The 26,413-nt window shown below is 51.5% G+C and overlaps 1 protein-coding gene across 6 annotated transcripts in view; it reads left to right on the forward strand.

Moving 5' to 3' along the window:
- KDF1 (keratinocyte differentiation factor 1) overlaps window positions 1–26,413 on the forward strand; it is a 116,881-nt gene that overhangs the window by 43,797 nt on the left and 46,671 nt on the right. For 2 of the 6 annotated variants that reach the window (XM_005302007.5, XM_042844667.2), the window contains exon 1: window positions 10,819–11,175. The exons of 2 other annotated variants lie outside the window; for them this stretch is intronic. The gene's annotated coding sequence lies outside the window, so the exon portion shown is untranslated. Of the gene's footprint in view, window positions 1–4,615; window positions 6,616–10,818; window positions 11,176–26,413 lie in introns of those variants that run through there. 2 more of the 6 variants (XM_065576967.1, XM_042844668.2) reach the window with 2 other exon arrangements.

The following is a 26,413-nucleotide window of genomic DNA, read 5'->3' on the forward strand; positions in this document are numbered from 1 at the left end:
AGGGGACGAGCCAAGCAGCGAGGGGAACCTATTGCCAGCTCCCGTAAAAGGTCTGCTCCCAGCATCACCTCAGTCTCTGACCGGCCACTCTCCACCCAGGGGCTGATTTTTGGGAAGATCCGGCGCGCGCCGGTCAGAGGAGAGGTAAATGGGGGGGTGCTGCAGAGGTGGCTGTTGTCTGCACCCTGCTGGCCCTTCAGACCATGTTGTCCGTGCAGTGTTCCCACAGCTTCCTATAGATGTTCGGCGTGTTAATTAATGAACCACTCGCTGCCGGCTCCCTCTGGGAAACCAGTCTCCTCTTCCTTGGCCGGGCCAGAGCTCAGAGGAGTGATTCCTGTGTGTTCTTGGGCTCCATCACAGCCCGAGGGGGAGAATGGGGCTCTGGCTTCTTGTCTTGTGCCAGAGGGAAGGAATCCAGGGGTGATGCTCCTTGCCTGTGGGAGGAGAAATGGCTGCTCTCGGCTGAAATAGGATTGACAAAGGCCTTGAAGGAGATTTTCCCCTGCCCCTACTCTCATCTCCCGCTGGCTCAGCTGCCTCTGGGACCTTCACAAACCCACAGCCAAGTCGGGGAGGGAGCCCCAGTTAACTGAAAGCCCCCCAAGTGGGTGAGTGTCCAATGAAGCATGGGGCTGTGGGGGGCTGATGCTGCCTGTGGTCGTTGGGTGATGGCTAGCAGTTTGAGGACTGTGTTTCTGGAAGCTGTCCCCTTCCCAGTGTGGGGCTGGGGACGCTGCAGAGACGAGCAAGGGGGCAGACCCAGTGTGTGATGGAGGGATTCTGTGGAAATCGCCCCCTCCCGGGGCGGGCTCTGGAGCTGAGGGGAGGGTGGCCTTTGAGGGGTGAAAGGAGCAGCAGGGAGAGGGAGCAAAGCAGGCGGGGGGACCCAGGGCATGAGGTATAGGTGCATGTTGGTTGGCAGGGGGTGGGCTCTCAGAGGGAGGGGCAGGAATGACAACTGGCCACGGCAAACTGGCTCAGCGGAGAGCAGCGCCCCCATGAGAGCACTGCCGACCTCAGGGGCATCGGGCACCAAGAGGCCACACAGGTGCCCACGACTGTAGGGTCTTTGGGAGCTGGCTGGCTGGCTGCAGCCCTGCGTGGGCTGGAGGGAGCCCTGGGGTCTAGAGGTAGCGAGGCAGCCCCCCCAGCCCAGGGCAGCGCCGATTCCAATGGTCTGAAGCAGTGGGGACGGCTGCGCTAATGAGGAACAGCGATGCCATATGTTGTTTTCCTTAAATGAGACCAAGTTTTGAGTTTGAATGGGATCCATCCTTGGTGCCTGGCCCGCAGGCAGCGTTCCTGCTGGAGACTCCATTGGGGTCTGGGTAAGAAAGCACTTTCCAAGACAAACATCTGAGCAGAGCCACCACATGTGTGCGAATGGGAAGGAGAGTTTTGGTTCCCTTGGCTCAACGCGGGCCGAGCCTCCTAGCAAAGAAGCGCTCAGGAGTGGGGGGGCTGGAGATGGTGAAAAACCCAAAAGCCAGTTCCCAAGGAAGGTCCAGCATGGAGTCCATGCATCAGCCAAGACCTGAATCTCCCCATGGCTCCCTGAGGTCTTGTTCTCACAGGGCCTGTCTATACTGGGGGTTTCTGTACCTATGAAGCCAAGCCCAGGCACCCCCCCAGAGCAGAAACACTACGGTGGTGCAAACCTCGGTACCTCTCTGGTGGTTTTTCCTGGCACAAAGAGCCCTATTGCAGACAGGCCCTTTAGCTGGACTACCCAGGCTCAGTTCGATCAGTTGGCCAGGCACCTTTCTGCTAGTGAGCTGATTCTATTGCATCTCCCTCTCCCTTGCTAGGGTAATGGCCTTGTTATGGCTAGCCAGGTCCTCCTTTGACCCCTCCAAAATAAATCAATACATGGGCCAGTGGCCTTTTTCCTTGGAAGAAACCCGTTAGCACAAACGGCATTCAGAGGTTCCATTTGAACTGAGTTGTGAACTTTTTCTGTAAGTTGAACACCAAAGAATGCATGAGTCAAACTGGCCTGGTCCATGGAGTGGTGAATGCAGGAAGGAAACTTAACAGAGCCTGGAAAATCCTGCTGGGCCTGAGCACAGATACATTTAATCAGAAACCCTGAAACCGTGAAAGGGCAAAGTGACTCAAAGTCGTCATTGTATTGTGACAAATGCACGGGTACCTAGAACTTTTTTATTGCCACCGCACTGCCCACTTAGAACTTTGTGGCAGTAGCAAGGCTAGAACTCAGATCCTCCAGCTCACAAAGCCCAAGCCTCTGTCACTTGACTTAAAGGAGAATCTCCCTTACCGCCCAGCAGTATAGGGCTAATGACACACAGTTGAGAAGCTCTGGTCACACCCATAAGAGGGCATGGGTATGCACATACATGCTAGTCAGTTCATTACACTATTGTTGTAAATCCAAGGTAAAATAATGTCAGCTTGTTAGAGCAACAGGGATCGGCTAGGGTGAGGTTTTATGAATGACAGATAAGACCACTCACTGTAGCCCTGGGCTTAGGAGGGTGTTGTCAGATCAAGGCTTGCGACAGGGCTTGAAGGAGGGGCTTCGCTGTCTGTGCCTGTGACTGAGTCACAGGTAAGTGTGGTGTTGGGATACGTTGTAGGATTGTGAGGTGGGCAGCTGAGTGATTGCACCAAAGCGATTTATAATTCATATCGGGGTACCGCCTAGCACTCCCAAGCTTGGCGCAGGACCCGTGGCGCTAGGCCCTGTACAAACACAGAACGAAAAGACAGTCCCTGCCCCACAGCACTTACAACCTGAGTAAACACCAAGACACGGAATTGGGGAATTCTTTCCTGCAGCCTTCACCAGCACAATCGCAGACCCCTAGACGGTGGGGCAGGACCTCCCTGACTCTCCACAGCATGCCAACCGCTCCCTTGCTTTTCCCAGCGTGTGGAGCGAGGTCTATCGGCTTGCACAGCCGGCTGAGGGAGCTCCCCTGGCTTTCCCTGCTACACCATCCCAGCAACCAAACTGCCCGGCCAAACCACAAACATTTGTTTGTATGAGTGGCTCAGCTGTCGTATGTTGTTTTCTTTATTTTGCACTGAGAACAGCTACAGTACTTTCCCGGTGCCAAAACAAACCCATCCCCCATCTTCATGGCTGTACGTCCTAGAACAGCTTCGCTTGCTGGCTACATTGACCCCGGGAAGGGATCTGGGCCTGCACTCTTCCTCCTCTGTCTCCCCTTCCTTCCTGGCTCCTCTGTGGATGGTGGACAAGGACCATCCTCTCCCTTTGCTCTGCTCTGACCAGGTATGTTTCGCCCCCCAGGATGAGCAACCCCCTCTGAGAGAACTCGGGGTCCCTTTGGGACTTGTTTATCCAAGCCCCAGGAGGGAGCAGCAGGATTGCCTTGTGCTCTCAGCAGCTGCACTCTGCTGCAGGGCGAGGAGGCGGTGGAGGTGGAGAAGGGATACCACCCAGTGGCTTAGTCACCAGCCCTTCTCTCGGCTGGAGATCCCAGCCACAGGAATGATCAACAGGGCTCTAGGGCAGGGGCAGCAGCTCTGAGAGGCTTGGAGAAGGGCCCAGCGTTCCCATAATCAATGGGACAAATTCTGCTCTGGGTTACGCCCCTTTGAAGCCAGTGGGCATGTACAGGCATGGGCAGGAAAATTCAGCCCGACAGACCCAATTCTCCTGGCACGCCCAGATTGATCAGGAGCGACTGTTGGAATCGCTAGCAAAAAGCCAGGGCCAGGGCAGAATCAGGCCTGCTGTGTTTATTTTCCCACCCGTATCCTGATCGTGTCCCCTGAGATGAATGCCATGTGCAGGGCGCTGGAAGGGACGCTGCCTCGCCAAGCATCGCACAACAGCAGCTTTGGTAGGAGGGTTTGAGTCAGTCCTAGCACTGGCGAAAGGTGCTCGTTTGCCAGCCCCAGGAGCGGAAGCCTTTGTTCCGTGACCGGCTCTGGCCCAGGCCGTGGCTTTGAGGAGGGAACAGGCCTGGGATTCTGTGGATAAGGGGCAGTCGTGGGACCTGGGTTCTGGCTTTGGTGCTACCCCGCTTTACGACCTTGGCAAGTCACTTCCCCTTAGTAAAATGGGGGTGATGGTTACCAACCCACCTGCGGCTAACAGATGGGAAGGGCTGTAATATTAAGAGCAGGACGTAATTCCCAACAACAATTCCCTCTAGCTGTGCCGAGGCAGAAACCTCTAGCTACAGGTTTCCTGGGCAGCCAGTCCTTCCAGAAACACACCTTTTGTCCGGTCCAGCTTAGTCCCTGACAAAGGGGGAATGTGAGAAGGAGTGACAGGCCAGTGGAGGGTGTGAGCGAGAGCGTGGTAGGGAGGGATTCTCTAGTCCCCATGACAGAAGCCGCAGGGATCTTTAGGCATGGCTGGCGGGATGCCACACAGGACTTTACCTCACCTTCTCCAGATCACACAGAAAGGGGCCGGGGGAGGGGGAGATAAGCTGAAGGAGGGAGATCAGGGTTGCAAGAGATATTTGGTGTGATGCAAAAACTCTCATCTTCACAGCCCCGGCTCTCTGCAGAGTGACTCAGCTTCCAGAGCTCAATTTAGCTTGGGTGCAAGCACTCCACTGGCTTCACGCCTGCTTACAGCCGGGCTGGGGCCAGGAGCCACGTGGGCAGAGGGAAAGGGACTGAGAGGAGCACTGAGAGGAGAGAGTCCTCCCGCACTCTGGCCCTCCCCAAAGCACACTCAGCCCAACAGGTTTCAATGGCATTAGTAGGTGACTCCTGATCCTTCTCCCCCACTCCATTCCCTCTCTATTAATTGCTTCTGACCCTTGGCAGGCCTGTCTCCGATGGACAGTGATGGATCGGAGGTCGCTGGGACTCACTAGAAATTGCTTACCTTGACTCCAGCATCCTCCCCTCCTTTCTCCTGGGCCTTGGGGTGTGATGGGCAAATCTCAAAAGGTTCAGTCTTTGCATCCAGTTTGGTTAAGCACCAAATATTCAGGTGATACCCAACACAATCTGGAACCCCTCGGTCTCCTATGATCCTTCTTACAGAGGCGGTCCATAAATGCCGTAACACATTTTTGGATGATTTTCAAGACCCACCCACCTCTTGTAACACCGAAACATACAAAATTAAGGAACCAAGGACCCATCCACGCCCTAATGTGTTACGTCATTTATGGACAGCCCTACTGGGTTCTGCCGCAGAGCAAGCCCCATAGATATGGAAACAACTCACCTGCCAGTGCCCCCTTGTGGCTGGGTGTGGGTTTGCTGGGCTTTTCCCTTGGTCATCACCTGCAGCCAGGACCTGTGAAAGTTCAATCTGCTTCTGGGGCTGCCATGTCCAGCTGTAAATGGTCAGGCCCCACAGAAGAAGCTGTCTTCTCCCAGCTGCCCTCTTCAAAGTCCTTAAGATGTTCTGAGCAACCGTGACCCCCGTGGAAGCAAATGGCTATTGCAGATGCTCACTGCCTCCCGAGATCAGGCCCGTAGGCAGGACCACATCAGGACCACTACGTTGTTTGGCTGCCCCGCCTGATACACCATCAAAGGGCCTAATTTCCATAGGTGGGTGCTCTGTCCTTTCTGCAAATCTAGACCTCTTCAAGGTGTCTCATGATGGGCACTGAAAATCACTAGCCACTTTTGAAAATGTAGGTCAAAGAATTGCCATCCCAAACCCAAGCATTCAAAACATGAGTCAGGACCCTCCCCAAAAAACATGAGATTGGCTTAAAAACCAGGAGGTTTTCAAAACAGTATATTTAGGGCTCTTTTTATTTGCCTTTTGGTTCTTGAGCCATCAGATGTTACATCTTGAAGCTTTTCTCTGCAACCACCAGGGCTGGAAACTTGCTTCTTTTTGTAAAGGAAAGCCAATAGTCTCATGTAATCACCTGACTCCAGGAGCTGGGGCTTTAAGAAAAGCCCCCTAAAATCAGGAGACTCACCATAAACCCATGAGAATTGGTAACAGTGACCCGGTAGCTTTTCACTGCAGTTAGACGGTGTCACAGGTTGGCTGGCCTGGAGCTGGGCTCAGCTTTGCCTATGACACAGTAACTATTCACCAGCTGATCCTGCTTGGATGGCTTAATTGCAGGAATTAGATGCACATGGGAAAGAGTCAGGACTGGGAAATGGGGGCAGTTTAAGGATGAGAGCTCAAGCCTGAGGAAGGCAGAAATAGTTTGTATTTTCATATGGGATTTGCTGGGGTGGGGAGTCCTGGGAGCCCCAGCCCTGAAGGACAGGTGAACCTCGAGAGGCTGTAGAGTGAATACAGGTACCCAGTGGGCCCAAGAAAAGGTTGTGAGAAAGGCGAGCCAGCAGGCTGGGGTAGGAAGAAGCTATGTGGGGGTCCTGACTAGACAGACCTTGCCTGCTCAGTACTGGGTCCCTGAGCTGGAACCCAGAGGAAAGGGATGATCTGGGTTCCACTGAGGAAAGTGGTGGAAGGACCTTGGAGACTAATGATCTTGGCTCAAAGATGTGGCGTGAGGCTGTTGGACTCTGTTACCCCACAAGGAGTGGGATTAGATGTGACCGGCTGGAGGGCTGAGTCACGAGAAGAGGGGGATGGCTGGAGGGGCTATCGGGATGGGGTGCGAGAGAAGACCCTGCTGTGCCATGCCCAGCCACGAAGGGGTGCCCTGGCCGGTAAGTGACACTTCAACGGATTGCAATTTATTCCCTGATTTATTTACTGTCTTGTTCTTGCCAAAGTGAATCATGGCTGTCAGTGGGTCCAACCTGTAACCCTTGATTTCCTTTGTCTCCTGTGTTTTGGAAAGCAAGTTTTTACAAGGAATATAAAATCATCAGCAGCACCATAGTGTTCCTTATAGCTCGTTGCAGCTTCAGGGCACTGTGTAAACAGTATCTAATGAGTGACTCCTTAGGCATGATCTGAGTCTTTTTGGCAGAACTTGTGAGAACTTATTTTACATTTAATCTTTGGAGAGGGAGAGTTTCTATAAGTGTCTTTAAAAACCACAATAACGTTCCTCTCCATGAGCACAATTAACTGTGGCTGCTTGATTCTCTGTGATTTTTTTTATGTGTGTGCCTGCGTTGCAGGATTGGATTACAGTGTAGCCACACCAGACCTGTGCTTGGGATCCAGACCCAGGGTCGAACAATGCGATCAGAATCTCAGCTTTCACTTAAATAAAAAAAAAAAAAAAACCACACTTGCTTACGGATGCAAAGAAAATCTTGAAAATGTTGCCTGGGTATAATGATTCTCTACTGGAGTCTGCAGAGCGAGGTGGGAGAGTACCATCTAGGGCTCTGGCCATGGGAAGCCCTCAGTGAGTTGTGCCTAAGGCCCGGAGTTTCCTAAGAGCCTGTCTACACTACTGCGCGGGGTCGATCTAAGATACGCAACTACAGCTACGTGAATAGAGTAGCTGAAGTTGATGTACTTAGATCGACTTACCGTGGTGTTTTCACTGTGGTAAGTCGACAACTGACGCTCTCCCTTCGACTCTGCTTGCGCTCCTCGTTCTGGGGAGTACCGGAATCGACGGGAGAGCGCTCAGTGGTCGATTTATCGTGTCTAGACTAGATGCGATAAATCGATCCCCGCTGGATCGATTGCTGCCCGCCGATCCGGCGGGTAGCGTAGACAAGCCCTTAGTTTGGCCCTGTGTGTTGCGTTCATCACCTGTTGGTCTGCTGAGTGGATGTCTTGTAGCCGAGTCAGTCTCCAGACTCCAAACACCTGCCTGCAGCGTGCCAGCCTGTGTCTTCTACCCTTTGCCTCAGCGTGGCTTCCCTGGGCCAGTTCAGTGCCAACCATGGAAACTCCTGCAAAGATTCAAGCTGACTACAGCCCTGCATTACGTACTGCTGCCTTTGGGCTGGGCTCCAGTGCTCGGTCGCTAAGGCGTGTCACTTACTCGTTAAGCAGCATCTCCCAGCATCAAGACAGCAACACAACCTAAGAACAACTTCGCCCGCATACCAGGAAACCAGCTCCTTACCAGCCATGGAATGCAGGAGCAGATCACTCAGCGACCAGACAGCCATCCCTCCAGAGCGGAGTGTGCCATGTAGGAGGACCTACATCCAACCCTGGACCTACATCCAACCCTGGCCCCATTCTGTGCTGCCTGGCGCCAGCAGCTAGGACCACCTGTCCGAATATTGAACTGGTCCCATTTTATGAACCCTTTGAAAACCACTTATAAATGGAAACTGAATGTAAAAGCAAGGAAGAGTCCTTGTGGCACCTTAGAGACTAAGACATTTATTTGGGCATAAGCTTTCGTGGACTAAAACCCACTTCATCAGATGAGTCCCACAAGTGGTTTGTAACCATCCATAGTACCGTCTGCTGATGTGCCTAATAACAAACTAGAACACGTTTCCTCATGTCTGTCATATGCTTATAACAATTATTAATCGTTTAACCCTCCATAGAAACCATTTACCCCTGGACCCTGTAATATAAAGTGTGACCCTTGATGAGTTGATTTCATCCATAGCTCCCAAAGCTGGGTACCGTTGTCCCCATTTTACAGGTGAGGAAACTGAGAGACAAAGGCCCAGATCCTCACAGGTATGTAGGGCCAATGAAATCAATGGGAGGTAGGCACCTAAATACTTCTGAGCATCTAGGCCAATGTGACTTGCCCAGAGTCACGCAGCTGGTGAGTGGTAGAGCCAGGAGTCTTTGGAGTCCCAGTCCACTGAACTGTCCACTTGCATTCCAAGCTCCTGTGGCTGGCCTAACCAGGGCTTCATGTTGGAAGCAGATCCGCAGCGGTGGAGGTTCTTGACCTTGGACCTGAAAGGTCAGAGATGATCAGGTATCCTAAAGGAATGAGGTCAGGTCGGGTTAATTCTCTCATTGCCCTGAAGCACAACTTAAATCAGCAAAACCTCCACCCCAGCCTCTCTCATTTCAAAGCATTTCTGCCTATTTATATGGTACTCACACCCCTACCCCTCCCACCTCAACCTGGCGCTAGGGTGCAGCACAGTTTATAACTGTGCTTGTTTATTACATATAGTGTTGCCATAGCAGCAATCCCGTTTGACTCTCTCTAAACAATGGCTGGAGTTTGATGTTGTAAGCGGAACTTTATTTTCATGAGCTGGCTGCAGTGTCTGTGTATTGCTATCCTCTTGCTGGTTGGAATCCAAACTGTGTGTCATTGGCCCTATACTGCCCACACCTCACAGGAGATTCTCTTTTTTTTTTCGTGGGAGTGGCAGCAGGCTGTTGGAACAGGAGGATCAAAGAGCCAATCCAATTGTGACATGCTGAATGGCCCTGGTGTGAAGCATGGTGACATGATTTAAGGCGGTCAGACATGCCATTGTGTGGTTCTGCTGCCTGGCATCTTACAGGGAAGGGATATTTCCTTCTTGTCATCGGCCTCCTGTGGATCAATAGAGGCAGGTTGTCTGTCAGCAGGATGGTCCCCAGCAGCCCTCTTCTGGTTAGGCAAAGCCTTCCCAAATGTCAAGTTTAAGCTTTGAGCCAACTCCACTCAGCAGGAGTTCTTTTTCTTTTGGCCGCCTGTGTGCTCCAGGCCAGGCATGCGGACGGGTGACTCAGATGCAGAGAGAGGGAACAAAGAGGACGGGTGAGGCTGAAGTGAGGAGGAAAGAGACTGGGGTGGATGAGAAAAGGAGGGAGGAGTAAAAATGGAAAGCCATGGAGAGAAGAGGTTTGAGATGGGGGGAGAAAGACCAAGAAGAGAAGGAACAGTCAAGGGGGAGAAAGAGGATGGAATGGAGCTAAGCGTGAAGAGCTTCCAAGAAGCTCAACCCAGTGGGCGTGGAGCTCTTCTGAAAATCTGGCCCCATCTGTGGGTGCTGAGCCCTCAGAAATCTGACCCTGAGCTCTTGAAAATCTGGCCCATAGCAACTTGCTGTCTTTGGCAACCAGGGGCCACCTTCACAAGCTGGGACGGGGTAGGGTGTGTGTGGGGGGTGTCTCTCACTAATGCACAATTTGGAGGGTGCCTGGCGTAGCAGTGATGCCCTCTGCATCCAAATGAGAATGGTCAGCTCTTATCCAGGTGAAATGCATCATTCATGTTCCCCCTTTTTTTTTTTTAGTGCACTTTATAGTTTGTTGCAATTAGTTCATTTAATCCGGTTCCATGGAAACGGAGCTGGTGGCCAGAAACAGTCACTCTCCTGGACTCAGCCATAGCACCTCCAGCTGTGATCTCATTAGGTTTCATGAGCTAAGCAGTGTTGGCTTGGTTAGCGCTTGTCTCGGAGACCGTCCAGGAACACCTAGGTGTTGCAGGACATGGTGCTGGATGAATCATTCAGGGCGCTAACGCTGGGGGGCTGTGCTGCCAGAGGGCCGGTATTTCAGGTGACACATAAAACCGAGACACTCCCTTGCTTGTTGTTAAGGTTCCCTATGTGCAGGAGTTGGGTGTTTGGACACTGAGTTGAATTACACTCCAACTTGGGTAATTATGTCGGACTTCTAAATTCACCCTTGTGATCTCATTCACCCCCTTTCTAAAAATTCGAATACCGCATTGGTGCGTGCTGTTAAACAGCTGGCGTGTTCCACCTCAGAGGGAGTTGCACATCAGCCGTGGGGCACTTGAGTAAGTGTAACGTCCCAGCCATGGTGAGTCTAGAGAGGTTCTGGTGCTGAACACGGTTGTGGTTTTTTCGACGTGCCTGGATCTGGATCTGAGATTCCTGGCTCAGGGGGAGGGGGCAGCTAGCTTGAAGTGCCTTTCAGTCCGATTTGCAGAGCAGCCATCCTTCTCTGCCACTGACGCACACGGCTCCCCAGTGCACATTTAAACAGAACTGAGAGCCTGGCAGGCAACTGGGCAAGCTCACCACAGGCTGACAGCGCACGGAGGATAGGACTTCCCCAACCTGCTTCTCCATAAGAGGAACGGTTGAGCCACCACAGTGACGGGGCCAGGCAGCCCCCCATCCTCCCCTCCCTATTGCTCCATAAGAGGAAAAAGAGAGAGGGGCCCCCTGCTTGGCTCCCTTGGCACATTCCATTCCTGCCTGTCACGGACCAATATAGCCACCAGCATCACTCCACACACACGCCAGAGGTGCTGAGGCAGGCTGGAAGGAATTCAGCTGCAGTAAGTGCTCAGACACTCAAGGCCCAGCCACCACAAATGAGGCGCGCCTCTCATTTGGAACCAGGATCCGATCCAAATGCCATGGGCTTTGGGATTCTCAACTGGGAACTGGAAGCATGTCTGGGTGAGAGAGAACTATCGCCATTTACAAATGGCACCCGCAGGATTCCCAACCCCAGGGTGCTTCATGAGCAGTGTTTAGGAATCTCTTCCTCCCCCGCCCACCCCCCGATGCAGCTGCTTCTGGGGTGGAATACTGGAGCAGTTTAACAGCCCACGGCAAACCAAGTTAGTGCAGGAAGTGAAGCATAAGGTATCCGATTAAAACTGCTATGGAAACATAAGGAGGTGAATGTAATAACGCGAACTGGAATTTATCCAGGACGCTGGTGATTATTAATCCTTTCCATGAGCAAGGGCTATCCTGGTCCCACCTGGTGTGGAGAGGTTGGGCTGCTTGTGACAGCTGTCAAAGGGTTAATTAACTCTGAGCGGTCAGGTAGTTAGGTAACAGTGCCCTGCCCTTGGGTTATTTTCAGCCAAAGAGGTTTGTTCTCACCATGTCATGCTTCTAACTTTGTTTGAGTGGCTGGCTGTGTTGAGAGTCAACATCTCGCTGTGAGACGACTGTGCCACATCTTCACAAAAATCATGCATGGGTTGGGGCCACATCAAAACATCATGAGATCGGCTTCAAAATCATGAGATTTTTTTACTTTTTTTTTTAAATTACTTTGTGGATGTTTTAGTATCTGCCCTCTGCTTGCTGTGTCTTTAGCTTGCCCTCGCATCAGGTTTTCACGGGTTGCTCCACAACCATAAGAACTAGAAACTTGCTTTTTTGTGATATCCTGAGATTGTTACCTAATCACCCAGCTTCGGGAGCTGGGGCTTTAAGAAAAACACCAAGTAGCATGAGAAACGGCAACCCAAAATCCCCAGTGGTCTCAAATTTCCTTGTGTAGTTCAACTGATCTCCCTTAATAAATACAGGAGATGAGGTTGTTGTTTTTCTCCCTCTCTCTCTTCCCTAATTCCCTGTGACAGCCATGGATCTACTGTGTAATAAGTTATGAATACTGCATGTGACTGGCTACAAGGTGTTTTTTTGTTTGTTTGTTTGTTTTATTGTATGGACATTGTTTGTCACGTGGGAAAACAAGCCCTGGTCTACACTACAGAGTTAAGTCACCACACGCTGTCCTGTGTCGCCCTAATTCTCTAAGTGTCTAGACTAAAATTTCACTCCCGCCAACATAACTCGCCCTCTACACCAACTTAACAACTCACTTCTACGGTGGCACAGAGTGAAGATTGATGTATTTAGGTCGATGCAGTGTCAGTGTAGACACTGTTGCTTACATCGACTGGTGCTGGCTTTCAGAAGCCATCCCACACTGACAGTTCAAGCTGTGTAGGTGCTCCAGGTGAGGACATGCACTGCCGACACAAGGAGCCAAGTGTAGACGTGCAGAAGTGATGTAATGCTGATCGTAAATTAGGTCAACTTAATTTTGTAGTGTAGACATGGCCCAAGCAGGAAGAATAAAGAATGGCTCAGGATAAGCCATCTCCTGGTAAATGCTTCAGGGTTAAGAGACCATGCCCGAAATATTAGCTGTGAAGATCCTACCTCCAGGCCAGAGATTAACCTGTCATCCTGCTCACTCGCTCCTGTCCCAAGCCTCTCTTTTCTTCTCCCAAGCAACCTTCCTTAAACAGGATTTGAGGGTTGGTTTGTTTTCCCAGTACAGCTGTGTCCCTGTCCACCCCCATCAAGCTGCACACCTGTGTTAATATTGGTGCATTCTGGGAAAATCTGGTCCATACTGCCTGAGTGGTGGGTGCCATGGAAAGACAATCATGGCTGTTTTCCCATGCGGTGAAGTGACCTTTGGCATGTCCTCCTGCCCGGAGCCATAGGAGACGGGAATGGATCCGTGTTAGTGCCACCGCCCTGGTTAGGAATTCTGTGCTAACCACGCGTGCCATGTCGGAACCGAAACTGTAGCCTGGGCAAGGCCTTGAAATCGATGTTTATTGCACTAACGCTCTGTGATGCCTACAACCAACTTGGCAATGGCTAGGCAACTTGTGGGCTGGGACAGCTGCTTACCGTGCTGATCGGATTGTCTTTGTTACCTTGTTCTTTCCCCAGCTATTTGTTGTATCTACCTGTTCTCACCTCTTATACTTGGATTGTAACTGTCTCATCAGGGCAGGCCATCTCTTTGATCTGTGTTTATACAGCACCTAGCACCGCGGGGTCCTGCTCCATGACTGCGGCTCCTACGCATTATCCACTAGACTAGAGAAATAAAAACTGTGAGGCTGGCCTGCAAAGCTCAATGCTGAGTTAAAAGCATTTGCCGTTGCTGGATTTCTTGCGCCTTTCCCTCACAGGTCCCTGTCTAGCCATGAGCCTGAGCAGTTCTGCACAATTCAGTCTCTCCATCACCCGAGCGCTTTCACGCCTCACGTTCCTGGGAGCGAAAGGGGAGGGGGGCAGGGGACTCCCTCCGTGTAGTGCGCAAGACTCATCTCTGAGGCTGTCCAGGGCTCCTGACAGAAATGCTTCCTCTGGACAAGGCAGCAGTTCCTGCCAAAAGGCATTAATAATGCCCGTAATGTAAACCACTCCGAGCTGCTGGAAGGGGCTGCCTGGCCGCAGCATGAGTGATGGAGTGCGATCAGATTCGGGCAGCCAGATTGAACGAGATGAGCCTCCCATTCCTGCCTGCCTTGTGCAGCTGCTATTCTAAGGGATGCACTCAGGAGCGTTAAGCCAACTAGCCAGGGCAGGGGACAAGGGTGCGATTTGAACCCTCAGAAAAGTCTCTAGATTCGAACCAGAACCTACAACTTCTACGTTCTCTGGAACTGCTGCAGTCTGGTTTTTTTTTTTTGTTTTTTTTTTTGTTTTTTTTTTTACAGATCAACATCCCCTTCCCAGGCTTCTTGGAAGCAGGGCCACAAGAATCGGAGTTCTCGAACCTCCACTTAGCAGGAGGAACGTGGGGCTGGATTAGTGCATTTCCCTTAAATAACTGGTTCAAATTATGGGGAAACTTTTTTCAAAACACAATGCGTGGTGGGGGAGGCCAAAACCCCGGTTCTGCCAGTTTCTCCCCTCCCCAAAACGCTGTGTCAGGGTTGAAAGCCACAGCCAGGCTGAAGTGGGGGTGGGGGGTGGGCACACTGTGCCAATAGACGGCTGAGGCATGAACAATGCATTCTGGGATACCAGCCGGTGCCTGGGGGGTGGAGCCATTCCCTGACCACACCCACCCAGTCCTGGGTGGGATGCATGCCTGTGTGTCACACTAATATAATCAAGGTGTGAGGCTTTCTCAACCAAGGGGCTGGATGTGTGGGTAGAGCAGGTGGGCTGACCTGGGGGACATGCTCCTTGGTTCTCTGGATGTTTCCTACTTGAGCCATGGCAGCTGAAGTCTTGGTGCTGGCACTGATTTCCCCTGCTGGTGTAAACCATACCCACTCCATGCGTAGGAGCCGCTATTTGTCACCCCATGGCCCTGCGGAGGGTGCTGGCACCAGGGCCAGAACCTGGCACCTGTGGATCTAAACGCATGAGTCTCTGCCTGAGCTTAAAAGGCCCACCCTGCTATATGTGGCCCAGCCACCAACAGAGAGGCCAGGGCGGTGCACTGAGTGGGTGAGAGTTACACAGGCCTGGGGACTTTCCATGCCTGCCCCATTAATGTGACCCAAACCGGGTCACCATCCATATACCTAACTACCCCATGAGCTCAATGCTCTGCTTCCACCTGCAGGGCCGTGGAGGGGTCGCGCGGCTGGTCCGCTGAGTGCTGAAGCGGTTAAACCAGGCCGGATGCCAGGAGCAGAAAGGCCAGGGAATTAGGTCCATTAACTTTCAGACAAAACAAACTGATTTCTAAGGTTTAACCGGATCAGTGACTTAAGGAGCTTAGGTGGGAAGAGGAACTAGCACAAGCCAAGCTTAGCACAGTAACACAAGTAGAAGGAGGGGCGGTGGGGATCAGATAGACCGGCAGAAATAGGCTCCTGATACGTGGCAACCTGTCACCGAGTTGGGCACAGGCTGACACGTGGCCTATCCCACCTACACCCTCTTCCCTTGGGAGAGGCTGGTGCTGCCCTCAGGGACCTGCAGCTCTGGCTGGTGGCGCCGCTTGTCAGGCCAGGAGAGCTGTCAGCATTGAAATGGTTAGACGGGTGTGAGGAACCAGAAAGGGGGAGACAGGGAAGAGGAGAGGAAGAGTGACGGAGCAGGGACACTGGCGTTTGGCACATTGTACTCACCCTAGGGCTCTGAGGACACCCGTATAAGACGGCAGACAATGATGGGGAAGTGGAAGAGGAGAGAGAATGAGAGGAAAAGCAAGAGAGGCCTTTGTGGGTCACTTATTGAGGGCAAAATAAGGAGAGCTCTCGACACAGAAGAAACGGGTCTGCACCCAGCTTATGCTTGGCTGACCTTCGCTGGGCTGTAACTTCCCCCACAGACAGGGAATTCCATTAAGGAGACTCATATGCCTGCCTCTGCAGCGTGGGCCACTGGCCACTATCTGAGATGGGACCCTGGGGTAAATGGACCCTAAGGCTGATCCCATGTGGCATCCCCTCTGTTCTTATTCCCTTTGACTCACTCCGAGCCTGGGGGCAAGTTGCTCGGCCACCGTTTCCCCATCTGTAAAATGGGGACACTGATCCCGACCTGCTTGTCTGAGGTGTTGAGGCTCATGGGCTTTGAGAGCCGTGGGCCAGAAGGGCAGAGACTCAGTGCTGGTTGTGTGGTTTTTGTTAATAGCTAGAAGAATTCCTGGAGTCATAAAGGTCCCTCTTCCTGCATTTTGGGAGCACAGGCCTGATGGGTACTCCAGCAACACATCACCTTCTTGGATCTAATCTGTAATGTCTGCATCCTCCCTGCTTACGCTGCAGAGGGATTTGTAAGAAACTCGATGGTTTCTAATCCCACGGTCCTTGGGGCGGACTGACTCAGCAGCTCGCTTCTATCTGGCTGGGACTGGCAGTTGTGAAAGAACCAATGCAGTAGTCATGGGGTGTGGTCCCGGAGGGAGCTGTCATGTCCCCAGCTCTCCCAGAACCTGACCCAAAGCATCTGACTTTGCAACACTTCAGCGTGGGATATTCCTCCCTGGCCCCCCTCCAGAGACCAGTTCACACCCTGAAGCAGTACGGACAGGGAGCCCTGATTTTTTTATTTTATTTTTTTATATCTTGGTGTCACATAAGAACAGCCATACTGGGTCAGATCAATGGTCTACATAGCCCACTACCCTGTCTACCAACAGCGGCGACTGCCAAATGCATCAGAAGGAATTAAGAGAACAGGGCAAATATCAAATGATTCATCCCCTTTCGTCCAATCCCAGTTGCTGGCAGTCAGAGGTTTAGGGACACCCAGAGCAGAAGATCTGCTGACCATCTTGGGTAATAGCCATGGAGAATAGGTCCATCAATGAACTTCTCCAATTCTTTTTTGAACCCAGTTATCCTTTTGGCCTTCACAGCATCCTCTGGCAACCAGTTCCACAGGAGGATTGTGCGTTGTGTGAAGAAATACTTCCTCATGTTTGTTTTATACCTGCTGCCTATTAACTTCATTAGGTGACACTGGTTCTTTTGTTATGTGAAGAAGTAAATAACATTTCCTTGTTTTCTCCACACCATTCTTGATTTAATAGATCTCTATCAGAATCCTCCTTAGTGGGTGACCAGACAGCAACTGTGAAAAATCGGGACGGGGGTAGGGGGTAATAGGAGCCTATATTTAAAAAAAAAAAAGACCCAAAAATCGGGACTGTCCCTATAAAATCGGGACATCTGGTCACCCTACTCCTTAGTCATCTCTTTTCTGAGCTGAACAGTCCCAGTCATTTTAATCTCTCATCATATGGAAGCTGTTCTATACCCCTAATCATTTTGGTTGCCATTCTCTGTACTTTTTCCAATTCCAATATTTTTTGTAAGATGGGGTGACCAGAACTGCACACAGTATTCAAGGGGTGGGTGTACCATGGAGTTATGTAGTGGCATTATGATATTTTCTGTCTTGTTGTCTATCCCTTTCCTAATGGTTCCTGACATTGTTAGCCTTTTTGACGGCTGCTGTACATCCGAGCAGATATTTTCAGAGAACTTTCCACAATGACTCCAAGGTCTCTCTTGAGTGGTAACAGCTAATTTAGATCCCATCGTTTTGTATGTGTAGTTGAGATTGTTTTCCAACATGCATTACTTCACATTTAGCAACACTGAATTTCATCTGCCATTTTGTTGCCCAGTCACCCAGTTTTGTGAGATCCCTTTGTAACTCTTCGCAGTCAGCTTTTGGATTTAGCAATCTTGAGTAATTTTGTATCATCTGCAAACTTCATCCGTTTACCCCTTTTTCCAGATCATTTATGAATATGTTGAACAGCACTGGTCACAATACAGATCTGTGGGGGACGCCGTTATTTACATATCACGTTTGTCTAAGGCCTTGGCTACACTTACCCGCTAGTTCGGCGGCTGGCAATCGAACTTCTGGGTTCGACTTATCGCGTCTAGTCTGGACGCGATAAGTCGAACCCGGAAGTGCTCGCCGTCGACTGCAGTACTCCAGCTCGGCGAGAGGAGTACCGCGGAGTCGACGGGGGAGCCTGCCTGCCGAGTGTGGACCAAGGTAAGTTCGAACTAAGGTACTTCGACTTCAGCTACGTTATTCACGTAGCTGAAGTTGCGTACCTTAGTTCAAATTAGGGGGGTAGTGTAGACCAAGCCTCAGTGTCTGATCATTCTGTTTTTTTCTATCATTTCAGCCAATTTGCCTGGTACTCAAGTTTGTTTTACCAGCCAGTAATTGCCCGGATTGCCTTTGGAGACCTTTTTTTTTAACTCCGTGTTTCATTAGCTACCCTCCAGTCATCTGGTACAGAAGCTTATTGTAAGTAATAGGTTACATACACAGTTAGTAGTTCTGCAATTTCATATGAGTTTCTTCAGAACTCTTGGGTGAATCCCATCTGGTCCTCATGATTTATTACTGTTCAAATTATCAATTTGTTCCAAACCCTCCTCTATTGACTCCTCAATCTGAGACAGTTCCTCAGATTTATCACCTAAAAAGAATCTTCCTCACATCCTCTGCAGTGAAGACTGATGCAAAAAATTCATTTAGCTTCTCTGCAATGGCCTTGTCTTCCTTGACTGCTCCTTTAGCACCTCAATCGTCCAGTGGCCACGCTGGCTGTTTGGCAGGCTTCTTGCTTCTGATATACTTTAAAAAAAAATTGCAGTTGGCGCTTGTCTTTTGCTAGCTGCGTTTCAAATTCTTTTTTGGCCTTCCTAATTATACTTTGACTTGCTAGCTTCATGTTCCTTTCTATTTTCCTCAGTAGGATTGAATTTTAGTTTTTAAAATATACCTTTGTTTCCTCACTGTCTCTTTTATTCTGTTTAGCCATGGTGGCATTTTTTGGGTCCTCTTACTGTTGTGGAGGGGTTTATTATTATTATTTGGGGCATACATATAGTTTGACCTTCTGTTATGGTGTTTTTAAAAAGTTTCCATGCAGTTTGCAGGCATTACACTTTTGTGACTGTTCCTTTTTCATTTCTGTTTAACCAGCCTCCTTATTTTTTGTCTAGTTCCCATTTTTTGAAGTTGCATGCTACCATGGAGGGTTTCTTTGGCATTTTCCTCCTACAAGGATGTTAATTTTAATTACATTACGCTTGCTATTACCAAGCGGTTCATTATATTCACCTCTTGGACCAGATTCTGTGCGCCACTTCAGACTAAATCAAGAATTGCCTCCCCGCTTGTGGGTTCCAAGACGAGCTCCTCCAGGAAGCAGTCCTGAATGGTGTCTGAACTCTTATCTCTGCATCCCGGCCTGAGGTGACACGTTCCCAGTCAATATGGGGATAGTTGAAATCCCCCATTATTACTGGGTTTTCTGGGGTTTTTTTGTAGCCTCTCTAATCTCCCTGAGCATTTCACACAAGATGCTGTGCAGATAGGGTGAAGTCCTAGCCCCAGTTAAGTCCATGGCAAAACTCCCATTGACTTCTGTGGTATCAAGATTTTACCCATAGCGCCTTATCCTGCTTTTGGACCTTACTAAACTATTTGCCTCATTCATCCCCTGCAGCAGCAAGCCCGCAGATTAAATGCACACGATGTGCGTATCTCCCTTCCTTTATGTCGCTGCTCTCTCTGGATTCCCTCACCTCCCAGTGACTGCCCTGAAGTCAAGGGATGAGCACAGCCCAACCTCCATTTCCAGGCAGCCTGGATCAGTATTTGCTGGGAGCAGCCATGTCTTTGGAGATCTCCGATTCTCACTCCCCTCCCCTTCCCAGCCAGGAGGCCCTCTCTTGGAGCAGCGGGGCACCTATTGATATTATCCCTCTGAACCAGAGCCTCTTCCCCTGGGAGACCCCATGGTCCACTTGACTACCCCAAGGGAGGGCGGGGGAGGCTGCAGATCCAGGATTATTTCAATTCTCCTGCTTCCTTAAAGGCTGCTTCTAATCTGCACGAAGCAGCATGAGGGTCCCTAGTTATTCCTCAGACTATTGCGTCTTCGATAAGAGGGGGAAGAGTGGCAGCACCCAAAGGATGACTGTTCAAGGCAATGGTGAGCCCCCAGCTTGGGCTGGCTCCAGTAGCAACAGGGGGCTTTGTGGCCGGAGCTGCGCTGCCAGGGTGCCCGGAGGAGGTAGAAACCAGTGCAGAGGCCTCTCGGGACTTGGCTTCTCCAGATTATACCCCAAGATCTGTTTGGATCTCCAGGGAGCCACTGACTAGGGGGCGGGGAGGTAAATGACATCACAATGCTCAAGAGACAGGTGAAGAGGGAGCCCCCTCTACTGGGGACAATGTGCTCCAAGCTATGAAGTTCAGTACCAGATCCCTGCCTTCCCAGCATGCAAAGGGTTTTTGAACCCATCTCCAAGTCAGGCTCTAGTAACAACTGGGAAATACCAGTGGGATTCGGCATCAGTAGCAGAAGGCGACGCGACGATACCAGAGACAAAATGACAATTAGTCCTTCTGCTTGTCCGAGTTCTGAGCTAGGGCAGAACCTGATGCCTTGAGCCAATTGCCTGTGCACAGGGGGAGGGACCTTTCTGTGCCGCATATGGCCTGGGGCAAGATGGGGGGCCTTTTGCCTTCCTCAGAAGCAGGATTGCCCCAACTGTGTCCAGATGTGAGCCCTGTGGGTAACTCACCAGTAGCCCTGCTCAGTTGCATGACATTGAGCAGCTTGCAGTCACTGGGACTTTTAAGCAGAGCTGCAGCCTGTGGTAAATATAGATCCCAGCAAGAGATTCTCAATTCCATGCCAACAGAGGGAGCCAAATGTGACTACCTGCTCCCAGACACCAGTAGTCATCCATGGGGATCAAAGAAGGGACCTTCGGTGCAAGCCATTACCCAGTACCGTATTTGAGGGTAAACGCAGGTAAATGGAGTTGACCCACTTCTCCTTTGGGGAATGGGGCAGGTACCCACTTTTCACGCAAGGAATAAAGCGTTTGCTCCCTCCTTCTCTCCTGTGAGAAGCAAATCCTGGCTGCAGGACCACTCAACCAAGGTGCCCGTTGTCTCAGCAACAGATCAGTCATGGAAATCGTGGCCTGCAAAAATCTGCAACGAGCCATCCTGGGCTACTTCCCATGTGGCTTGACTGAATACATTTGCCAACCATTAATCGCGTACAATATTTTTTAAAATTTATTTTTACAACGTTATGTACCTTACTTTAAATTGGGCTTAGGCTAGTAAGGGCATCGCTGCACACCCTTCGTGCCTACCTTGCCACTGCCCGGCCTGCAACACCAAAAAGGTTACTTTAGCCACTTCATTTTTTGTACCACTATCCCACCACCCTTACCACTTGAGCTACAGGAGCAAATGTGTGAGGTTACGTCTACATTGTACAGCCCTGGCACTGGGGGTAGTGCGCATGTAGCTACACAGCAGACCGAAAAGCAAGCTGTGTCCCTGCTGCAGTGTGTAGCTACACGCAGCAGGGAAAGACTATCAAGACTCCGGGAAAGACTCCGGCAGCTGATGGAGCCGTTCCCTGCTGTCTTCCCCTCCCCGAGCCTTTCCCTGTTGCCAGAGTCTTTCGCGGCAGTGGGGAAAGGCTCCTGCAACAGGGAGGCAGCGGGACACGACACTGCTAAAAATAGATGTGTAGACAGGGCAGGCACTGCTTGGGCTTGTAGAGAGCTGTGTCGGGTACGTACCCACAGGCGTGTCTTTACTCACCTAAGCAGTACCTCACCATCTACACTGCTATTTATACCTGCACTGGGGGGGGGTGCAGTGTAGTATTCGACATGCCACCAGATTTGTGCCATGTAGAGTTGCAAATAGCAGGCTGTTGTAGCAGGGCTCAGCCACTGGAGGGAGACATGGTAACAGACCTAGGAAAGGACTGTTCTAGTTGCATTCTGGAGCTCGCACTCTGTAGGCGGCATCTGTGTATTAGAACTGGGATCAGCTGTAGGACCAGGATAGTGAACGCTGAGCTACACTCGACCCACAACCACGGTTGGACCACTATTGGTCTGAGGCATCAGGTCCAGGGTACTGCTGGATTAGACGGACCGACGGTCCGATTGGGTATAGCAAACCCTATGTTTCTCACACCTATTGGAAGGCAGATTGGGCATCCCTGGACCTCTTGGTAATGCATGTGATCAGTGGGGCAGTAGCTTGTTGCTGTTATTATTTTATACTGATATTGCGGTAGGGCCTAGCTGCCTCTACCACGTCTGGGCCCCGTTTCCCAAGGTGCTGCACAGATATATAGCCGGCCTATACACATACATGTGCTGTTAATGAATGTGGCATTGGAAGATGGAAAAAATAGCCTTTCTGGCTGCAGATGCAAGGCCTGTAAGATGAAAGATTCCTCCATCTCTTCCCAGCGCGGCTTTCTCTTAGTCGTCCAGCTGAGAGTGACATGTGGCCCCGGAGCACCCTGTAATAGACAATCTGTTTGGTGTATTGGCAGCACATGGTTATCCTGAGACTAAAGTCCTGGTCCAAAAGTTTGTCCAAACTGGCTTCCTCCCAAGCTGATTTCTATGCCAGGCGTTCAAGGAGAGTTTATGCTCTGCAGATGTCTAAGGGGTGGACTTGGTGGAGGTGGAGTTTCTTATGTGGGGGGAGGGTCAGTTGTTTGCTTTGATACAACACGCTTGAAGCATGAGTTTCCCTTCGCAAAGCCGCGGATGGTTGAGTATTCAAGTGGTGTTTACAAGGGGAGCGTGTTTTTTTTTTTGTCAAGTCCTTCATTGCGGGGAAACAGATGGGATTTGATTTTATGGCAGCTCCAGGGAGCCGAGAATAACAGCCCTGAAATCAGTGCTGAGGCAGTGGAAAAGCACAAGAAAAACACCTTTGTATCCATCTGGACACTGAAATGAGGAAATATGGCTTGACATGCAGAATAAGCACAAGTGTGACATGCCTTCTGGATGACAGGCCAGTCATATGACGGCCCTATGTTCGTATTATTACAGTAAGCGCCTAGCTCTCTGCGGGGACCACCGCATAATGAATGTTAACATTACTGTTACTAATAGTATTTATTAAGCTCATGGAGCATGTCTAATTCACCCTCCGATTAGGTTTTTCCCAATTATCTTTTGCTGCTGCTTGGCTTTTTGGCTCCGATCCATAGGTCCACCAACTTACTGGAGGGTACGTCCAATACAGCTCCCACCAGTGCAGAATATCAAGCCTTTTCTCCAGGGTTTTGTTTATTGACAAAGCAATTCAGTGTCAACTCAAACCACCCCAGAGCCTGCTGTCTGCCCTTTTTTAACGCCTCGTCCCATTGATGTTTCTAGCACTACTCCCTGCTGGTTATCTTCCCTACCAGACTTTCCACCTGGCTGGTCCCAGGTCCTTCACCTGATCTCACCTCTGCCTATTTGAGCAGGTGCTAGGCTCCCTCTTCCAGGAAGGACTGCCTCCAAGCTGTCACATGACCCTGTCTTGGTCACCTGACTCAGCCCATCAGCCAGAGCTTTGCATGTACCAGGGTCCTGTTCCACCCCCTCCCGCTGATGTCCAGCTTCTCCGAGCTTTGTGAACTGGGTGCAAATGGCCCATTCCTCCCTGCATAGCCAGGTTTGCAGTGTCCAGCAAATAAAGGGTCTCTGAGTTATATGTGCCACCCACACTGACACTGCAGGCAGTGTGCATCCCCTGGGCGGTACAGACTTCTTGCGCAGTTGAATGCTCTCTGCCATCGGCTTCGGCCCGAGGCGCGTTGCGCAACTGTCCAGAAAAACCCTGCCTGCCGCATCCTGTGTTCTGATAGCCATCCCCGAGGCTTGGGAAATAACCCAGCCGTTCCCCCGCGTAGAGATCATAAATAACATCCGCCGTAAATCAAGCTGTTTCCTGCAGAACAGGACTGGCAGCCCCAGCACGAAGACTGGGAAAAGGGGCCTTGCAGCCAGCCCTTTCTGTTCCCACAAGCAGTTCCACGGGTGGAGGCGGGGAGGGGATGAGTTAGGTGGATATTGGAACTGTCTTGGGCTAATAACTGAGCTGTTTGTAGCTCTACACCACTGGAGATGTGTGACCCCTCCTGTGATCTGCTGAGGACAGGAATGAATGCTAGAGTGGAGGGCAGAAAACAGAGGCGCAGTGTTGTCTAGTGGTGTACGGAGGTCTGGGTTCTGTTCCTGGCTCTGTCCCTGACCTGCTGTGTGACCTTGGGCAAGTCACTGCCTCACTCTGGGCCTCAGTTTCCCCTCCTGCCTTGTCTATTTGGATTGTCAGCTCTTTGGGGCAGAGGCTGTCTCTGTGCGGCACCTAGAACAATGGTGGCCTGATTTCGGTTGGGTCAAGTCTGAGCTCAGTCGTGACAAAAGGGAGGCAACGCTATCTAATTGCTCTCGGCAGTGGTGTGTGACAGTGGTAAAGAGTCACTTTTCATCTTTCTCTGCCGCATTTCCCTTGGGGGTTGGGGGGGAATCGTACTGTCAGCGCCAGCGGCTGCCTGCAGTTTCCCCACATCCTGGGTCGTGCTGCGTCACGCGGGGGCTCTGACTGTGACTTACCAGCACCGGCCTAGCCCAAGCAGGGGCCGTGAGCTTTCCCTTCGCCTTCGCTCTAGGGCTCGTGCGGAATCCTTTGTCTCCATCCTCCGCCTCAAGCCCTGCTCTGGCAGTGGGGGGATCCCTGGACCGGCCCTGAGGTGATCGATGAAGGGATGGGGGAATCATGAGCTCTGGGCTAGCCCTGAGGTGATGGGGTTGGGGCGGGAGGGAAGCGGGAAATTTGAGCTTCTCCGTGATCTAAAGCGATAGCCCGTATGTAAGTCTGTTGGGCTCTGGGAGAAGCCCTTTGGCAGGCAGTGGCGCACGGCGGGCGTGTTGGAGGGAGAAGGGTTCTGAGCACGAAGGCCCTTGCTCCTCTGAATCGCAGGAAGGACTGGTCCGTGGGAAGTTAGCCAGGTCAGCAGCCCTGGAGCGGCCGCGGTTGTGGCTGGGGGGGTGAGACGGCAGAGCTGGCTGCTCCCTGCCAACCCGGCTCTCTGAGGGCAGAGGGAGCCCCTCTGGATCCCTTCGATCCCGCTGGAAGAGGGTTTTTTCCTCTTCTGAAAGCCCAACAGTACCACCTGGTGGGCAGCTCCTGTCACACAGCCTGCGCTTCACCTGGCCGCAAAGGGAGTCGGTCCCCAGCTAGGCCCAGGTGCTTTCTCCCCCCTCGGCTTGATTGACAGCTGCTGAACCAGGCCAGCCGTCCAAGAAGGCACCAAAAAGACGCCCCCAGCTCCAGCTCTTGGGAGGGCCAATACTCCTGCTTCTGGGCCTGATGGAGCTGGCCACCATCCTGCCATATGGAAACTAACGGTTAAAAATAACCAAGGGTGAAGCTGCGGCAATCCCAGGTTAGGCCTTGGGGGGCTGGGGGAGCTGCATGTCTCCCATTGTGGGCAGGCCCCTTGCTAGGATCATCTGGGTACATCTCACTAAATCAATTTGCTGCCCTTGCAGGGCCTCAGAGGTTGGTGCACCTCAGTCCTTCCTGTTCTCTGCCTGTGGCTTGCAGTAGTCAGTCTCCTGAGGGCTGTAATACTGTGGTCTAATTCTGGGGGTTGGCTTGGTGTGGGGGTGGTGGGTAGAAGCCTGTGAGATACAGGTGATCAGAATGGATGATCAGGTGGTCCCTTCTGGCCATAAACATTCTGAGGCCGGATGAGAAGTGGGGGTGCGGTAGGAGTTGGGGGGTTCGGGGATTGTTCTCTACTCACAAACCTCATGAACAGATCCAGAAAATATCATTCATTTCACTTTCCCCACGCTGATTGAGGGGAGGGGAGGGGAGGGGAGGGGAGCGGAGCAAGCGCAAGGCAGAAAAGAGGGACGGCAAGGAGAGAGGGAGCAGAGACAAGGGGGGGGAAAGAGAGAGAGGGCTGCGTTTGGAGAGGCACGTTCCTAGCAGCGTGGCACACGTTGCTGTACTCGCTACAGGCCCTGGGGCACCATCCGTCACCGACATGCAGCTGCACTTCACCAGCCTAGAGTAAAGCAAACCCAGTTCCCACGTACAGGGAATCAATCTCCCACCGTGCTCACTGCCCACGGAGGCCTCCTTTGTTTGTCCAGATGTGGAGTTCATGCTGTATCCCATCAAAGGTAATCCGACTGCAGGCCAGCAATCCAATCGCTTGTAACCTGAGCTCTTAGACAGATGTCTGGAGCTCCCCGGTACGTCAGGCTGTTCTCTGAGTGCAGAGGCAGGGGAGCTCTAGATGATGCTCTCCTCGCTCTGTATGGCCAGTGGCTATTGCTTGCCTGTCCTTTTTGTAAAAAAGTCATAACTTCATAATGTAGCATTTTGCAGCCGTATTTTTCCAAGGTGCCGAACAGTGGGTCTGTATTGTTACCCAAGAAGAGGAAACTGAGGCATAGAGAAGTTAAGTGACTTGCCCAAGGTCACGTAGGCCAGATTCCAATGGGAGTGACTTTGAGGATCTGAGCCTAACTGCTCAGCACACCCCCAACTGGGGCCAGATTTTCGTGAGCTCAGCCACCTCCGACACCTAAACTAGGGCCAGACTTTCCAAAGAGCTCAGCACCCAGGGGCCTGGTCCTGACGGTGGGTGCTAATCTCTTGCACAAACACCGGCCGTGGTAAAGAGAGAGCAGTGCTGGGTTCAGTGACTCCTAGCCGTACCCTCAGTCCACTCAATCACACCGAGATCCCGTAAACCACGATCCACTTGGTCACAAGAGGAACCCTCAACAAACAGGCCCGGGACAGAGCCTCAGCTGATGAAAATCCACCATGGGCCACCAAAGTC

Source organism: Chrysemys picta, chromosome 23 (genome assembly GCF_011386835.1).
Source record: "Chrysemys picta bellii isolate R12L10 chromosome 23, ASM1138683v2, whole genome shotgun sequence".
Lineage (NCBI taxonomy): Eukaryota > Metazoa > Chordata > Testudines > Emydidae > Chrysemys > Chrysemys picta.